Source organism: Marmota marmota, unplaced genomic scaffold, assembly GCF_001458135.2.
Source record: "Marmota marmota marmota unplaced genomic scaffold, marMar, whole genome shotgun sequence".
NCBI lineage: Eukaryota > Metazoa > Chordata > Mammalia > Rodentia > Sciuridae > Marmota > Marmota marmota.
Window position 1 is genome coordinate 4,380,351 of NW_026000205.1, and position 6,667 is coordinate 4,387,017.

At 40.3% G+C, this 6,667-nt stretch overlaps 1 pseudogene; it reads right to left on the reverse strand.

The window, feature by feature from the left end:
* Nucleotides 1-200: 200 nt before the first annotated feature.
* Nucleotides 201-6,667, reverse strand: part of LOC107151332 — a 19,945-nt pseudogene continuing 13,478 nt past the window's right edge.

Consider the following 6,667-nt stretch of genomic DNA (forward strand, 5'->3'; position numbering starts at 1 on the left):
TTTTTTTTTTTTTTTTTTTTTTTTTTTTTTTTTTTTTTTTTTTTTTTTTTTTTTTTTTGCAGAGTACACTGTTACAGAATGTTTTTTCCTATTCTGTTCCATCAAAAGGATACTAAAGTTTATTCAACCTGTTGGAAAGGATTAAGAATAAGCCAAAGTCAATAGAGATTTTTATTGATCACTGAAATATCCACTTGACTCCAGGACTGTGTTTCTATGGCTGGATGACACTTAGATCTTATTCATCGGCCTGCTGAACTGTTCCTTTTTCAGACACGTAAACACCATCCAAAGTTTTTCTGATATCCTTGCTTTTCACTGTTGTGGCTTGTGGAATTAAAGCAGCTGAATTTGAAACAAGTTCAATATCACTTTCTTCAAGGATTAATTCATTAATTTCTGAGCTTGAGACACTGAACAAGCAACACCTGTCCTCATCCAAACCATGCAGATGTATTTGTCACCCAAGAAATTTCAGATTTCGGAGGAAGTCCTGTTTCTGGCTGCTCTGTGACACGAAACCAAAAAAGAAGACAGGCAGCTTCTCCACAGGGTCCTGCCTACCCAGAATAGAATATCTCAGAGAGTGTGAGAAGACCCCATACAGTGGATTTTCACAGAAATCACCTGCGACCACCTGTGCAGATTTCAGAGCCTCTGGGCCCGAGTAAGTCTCCAGACTCTGGACCCAAAGCCCACAGTTCTAGCTCACAAGCAGCTCACAAAGCGGCTCACAAGCGGCTCACAAGCGGCTTAGCAGAACCACCTATCAGCACCTCTGCAAAACTCCAGACTGCACTACACTCCCATGCAGGTCACATGGCTGCTATCTATACACAGAACAAGGCCATCGCTCAGCTCCCCCCACATCACCAGACAACCCAGCGCTGGAAGCAGACTGACTCCATCTTGGAAAACCTTCCTCAACATTTTGTGGTGGGCCTGGCTATCAGAATGGATCTCCATTTGGGCAAGTACCTGATTTCTAATCCCACACCCCCCCCCAGAGGGGAGAACTTGGCACAGTGGCCACCCAACACTAGAACAGCTCTCAGTTGGACAGAAGTGCAGTGTGCACATGGCGCCATCCACCTGGTGTGAGCCTGGGGGTGAGAGGTCCCGCAGTTGGGACCTGATAAGTAAGAGAGGGGAGGGGACTAAAGTCTGGAGCATAACAGAGAGACCAGGATTGGGAAATCTCCAGGCAAGAGAGGGAGATGATACTGGGGGCTCAAGTCAGAGGAGTGGTAACAAAGGAAGACTCATGAGGTGCAATTTCCCTTCTGGGACTGGTGAGTGGCACTCCCTGCTTCCAGATGCTCCACAGCAGGTCCAGTCTTCTCACCTGGTTACCTACACCATCCTGAGGGCAGAGACACCAGCTTAAAACAGACAACTCCACCTACTGGATGAGAAGAGAAGCAGGAAAAGAGAGATCTTGGAACCCTACAAGAGCACTACAAATCTATAGGGTAAAAACAATAATACACCAAATCCATGGAGTTGGAAAGGAAGACACATGAGCAACATGAAAAGACAAAGGAAGAAAATACCACAAACAAATCAAGACAACACATCATTAGAAGCACTGGCAGATACAGCAGAAAAAAATGACAGAAAGATTTCAGGATATATATGGTTAAAATGTTTTGGGATCTCAAAGAAGACATAAGAGAACAAATACAGGCAGTGAAAGATCACTTCAACAATGAGCTAGATAAACAAATCCAAGAAGCAAAAGATCACCTCAACAGGGAGATAAAGGCTCTACAAAAAACCAAACAGAAATCCTTGAAATGAAAGAAATAATAAACCAAATTAAAAACTCAAATGAAAGCATCACAAACAGAGTAGACCACTTAGAAGGTAGGACATCAGACAATGAAGATCAAATAAATCATCTTAAAAACAACATAGATCACACAGTGAAAATGATAAGAAACCACAAGCAGAACATTCGAGACATATGGGATAACATAAAAAGACCAAATTTAAGAGTTATTGAGATAGAGGAAGGCACAGAGGTGCAAACCAAAGGAACGAACAATCTATTCAACAAAATAATATCAGAAAACTTTCCAAACATGAAGAATGAACTGGAAATCCAAATTCAGGAAGCCTACAGGACACTAAGTATACAAAATCACAACAGATCCACACCAAGGCACGTTATAATAAAAATGCCTAACTCAGAGAATAAGGAGAGAATTTTAAAAGCCACAATCAGATTATATATAAGGGAAAACCAATTAGGATAATGACAGATTTTTCAACACAGACCCTGAAAGCTAGAAGATCCTGGAACAACATATATCAAGCTCTGAAAGATAATGGGTGCCAACCAAGAATCTTCTATCCAGCAAAATTAAGCTTTATATTTGAAGATGAAATAAAAACCTTCCATGATAAACAAAAGTTAAAAGAATTTATAGCTAGAAAACTGGCACTACAAAACATCCTAGGCAAAATATTTCATGAAGAGGAAATGAAAAACAGCAATGAAAATCAGCAGAGAGAGGTAGTACACTAAAGAAAAAACTAATCAAAGAGGAAAACCAATCCAAGTAAAATAACAAAAATAAACAAATATGGCTGGAAATACAAACCATGTCTCAATAGTAACCCTGAATGTTAATGGCTTAAACTCACCAATCAAAAGACATAGGCTAGCAGATTGGATTTTTAAAAAAAGATCCAACAATATGCTGCCTCCAGGAAACTCATCTGATAGGAAAAGACATACACAGACTGAAGGTGAAAGGTTGGGAAAAATCGTACCACTCACATGGACTACGAAAGCAATCAGGGGTCTCCATACTCATATCAAATAAAGTAGACTTCAAGCCAAAGTTAATCAAATGGGATAAAGAAGGACACTACTTTGCTCAAGGGAACCATACACCAATGCCGCAGTCTGGCTGGGCACAATTCAGGAGCCACTTGTCAAAAGAAACGAACTTTATTTTTAGAACACACACCACACCACACAGCTCTTCAGGAAAACCTTCAGAGCCCAACTGCCACCACCGGCTTCCCACAAGCCTCTCCACCTCCCCCACTCCTCCTGCTCTTGAGGCCAATTGGCTGGGTCGCATGGGCGGAGCCAAAAAAAGTCCCCCAATGAGCAGCTCCGTGGTCTGAAAGGGCGGGGAAACAGCCCAATCAGCATCACCGCAGAGGAGCCAATCAGTTGGCAGCTAGAAGTTTGCTGGGGCTGCTGTGAGCCAATCATCAGCTGGCAACTGGAAGTTTGCTGGCAGCTGGAAGTTTGCTGGGGCCCCTTCGACTGTGGCTCTCAACACACCAACAAGACATAACAATCATAAATACATATGCCCCAAACAATGGTGCAGCTATGTTCATCAAACAAACTCTTCTCAAGTTCAAGAGTCAAATAGACCACAACACAATAATCTTGGGTGACTTTAACAAACCTCTCTCACCACTGGATAGATCTTCCAAATAAAAGTTGAATAAAGAAACTATAGAACTCAATAACACAATCAATAACTTAGACTTAACTGACATATATAGAATATTTCAACCTGCATCAAATGGATACACTTTCTTCTCAGCAGCACATGGATCCTTCTCTAAAATAGACCATATACTATGACATAAAGCAAATCTTAACAAATACAAAAAAGTAGAGATACTACCATGCATTTTATCCGATCATAATGGAATGAAACTGGAAATCAACGACAAAATAAAAATAAAAATTTCTCCACCACCTGGAGATTAAATGATATGATACTGAATGAACAATGGGTCACAGAAGACATCAAGGAGGAGATTAAAAAATTCTTAGAGGTAAATGAGAACACAGACACAACATATTGAAATCTCTGGGACACTATGAAAGCAGTTATAATAGGAAAATTCATTGCATGGAGTTCATTCCTTAAAAGAAGAAAAAAAGTCAACAAATAAATGACCTCACAGTACATCTCAAAGTCCTAGAAAAAGAACAAACCAGCAGCAAAAGCAGTAGAAGGCAAGAAATAATTATAATTAGAGCTGAAATCAATTAAATCAAAACAAAAGAAACAATTGACAAAACAAAAAGTTGGTTCTCTGAAAAAATTAAATTAAATTGACAGACACTTAGCCACACTAATGAAGAGAAGGAGAGAGAGAACTCAAATTACCAGCATACATGATGAAAAAGGCAATATCACAACAGACACTACAGAAATACAGAGGATAATTAGAAATTATTTTGAAATCTCATACTGCAATAAAATAGAAGGCATCAACAAATTTCTAAGTAATACGATTTGCCCAGATTGAGTCAGGAAGATACTCACAATTTAAACAGACTAATATCAAGTGAGGAAATAGAAGAAGCCATCAAAAGCTTACCAACCAAAAAAAAGTCCAGGACTGGATGAATACACAGCTGAGCTCTACAAGACCTTTAAAGAAGAACTAATACCAATACTCTTCAATTTATTTTAGGAAATAAAAAAGAGGCAGTAATTCCAAACTCATTCTATGAGGCCAATATCACCCTGATCCAAAAACCAGGCAAAGACACATCAAAGAAAGAAAACTTCAGACCAATACCTCTAATGAACATAGATGCAAACATTCTCAATAAAATTCTGACAAATTGAATACAAAAATATTTCAAAAAGATTGTGCACCATGATCAAGTGGGATTCACCCCAGGGATGCAAGGTTGGTTCAACATATGGGAATCAATAAATGTAATTCATCATATCAATAGATTTAAAGATAAGAATAATGATCATCTCAATAGATGCAGAAAAAAAATTGACAAAATACAACACCCCTTTATGTTCAAAACACTAGAAAAACTAGGGAAAACAGGAACATATCTCAACATAAAGGCTATCTATGCTAAGCCTCAGGCCAACATCATTCTAAACGGAGAAAAATTGAAGGCATTTCCTCTAAAAACTGGAACTGTAAGGGTCCGGCAAACGTCAGAGGAAGAGACCACCAAGAGACCGGCTCATGCAACAGCAAAAGGGGTTTATTGAGGATCCAATCCAGCGCGCTGGGGCTCCGTGCTCACTCAAGAAGGGAGAGTGGCCCAGAGCCCCAAGCAGGGGTTGAGTAGTGCTTAAGTACACTTTTGGGGGAGGGCGGGGGCTTTGCATACATCAGAACAAATCATCATGAGGCGCAGGAAAATCGAACAACAACTCTCAAACTTGATTAGCACATTCATTGGCGGGAACAGGTCGGGCGGGGGTGATAGGTCAGTTCTAAAGCAGGGTACACATTCAAACTGATTGGTTTGGGCCCTGAATGTCTACGTGCCAAGCTGCACAGGGTCCTAGGTTATTTATCTACTGGACAGTCCTGGGAATTGTTTTAACAGCTACAGGAATTTCAGGTTTTGGGTGTAGCATAGGAACTTAACAATACCTGGTCCTTTACATTTTAACTCAGGCTTTGCAGCTTAGAAACTTTACCCTTTCATTCCCCACTCCTTTTTCTGACTACTTTTAATCTTAAAAGTAATGAATCATAATTATTGAAGGGTTTCACATTTCATGAGTTGTTTTGTGTTCCCTGGAATCATTTTCTGCATGGCCTCCATTTTAGATTTCACTCGGTATTAGACCCCGATTTATCTAACTACACTGACTACCTAACTTTAAATCTGGCTTCATTCCCCCCTCTAATTTGGGAACTCCTTACTGCTGTAAGGAAGGGGGGCGAAGAGGATCTTTCTGGCTTCTTCAGGCTGAAAAGGGACGGTGTGGGGCAAGCAGTTTGGAGTCCCCCTTTAAAATCGGGTCTATCGAGTGGTCCATGATAAAAGTCCGATTGAGAAGTAATAGGCTGGAGGGCCATTTGAGTGATGGGTGGTCTATAAGAGAAACAAGAATTCATTAGTACTGGAACCATATTGATGCAGCAATAAATCCCATAGCACAGGAATATGCCAATGAGTATAATGGCAAAGACAAAGACTAACAATGTTTTCCACCAGGAAGTACCAAGAACCAGGAGCTAAGATATTGTTTCCATGACAAAGTTGCTGAGTACATGGCTTCTTGCTGAGTACATGGCTTCTTCTATATTTATCATGTAAATCTTTAAGGATATTTGTCACATTGCCAGAAATGTCAGGGATGTAAACACAACAATTAACATTTAGGTTTACAGATGTCCTTTCCCTTAAGATACAGTTTAATAATTTAATGTCATCTGATCTTGCAAAATCCTTTTACTAGTATGACCTGTGTCTAATAGAGAAACCTTTAATTCTGTTACTTAGGGCTGGACAACCATACTAGCAAACACCAAGCCTGCCTGTGTAAGTTAGGAATATCTGTGGGCCTCAAACTAAAAACTACTCTGGCCGTTCCTTTTAATAGTTATCAGGCATTCCTGTCTGAGAATCTCTTTTGTAGCCTCCTGCCGCAGTCTGGCTGGGCACACAATCACGAGCCACCACACAGCTTGTAGATTCAAACAGCAACTCTTTATTCCTGAACTCACACCAGCCGTCTACAATCACGTTCTGGGGAAATCCACGTTCTCTGCCCAAATCCACGTTCTCTGCCCAAATCCCCCTTCACTGGGCTTCTGTCTCCCAAAATATACTGTCTGAATCCCGTGAGAACTCAAGGGGAACTTAGGCAGCAGGATACGCCCTATTCCCAGCAGGAATAATCTTAAACCT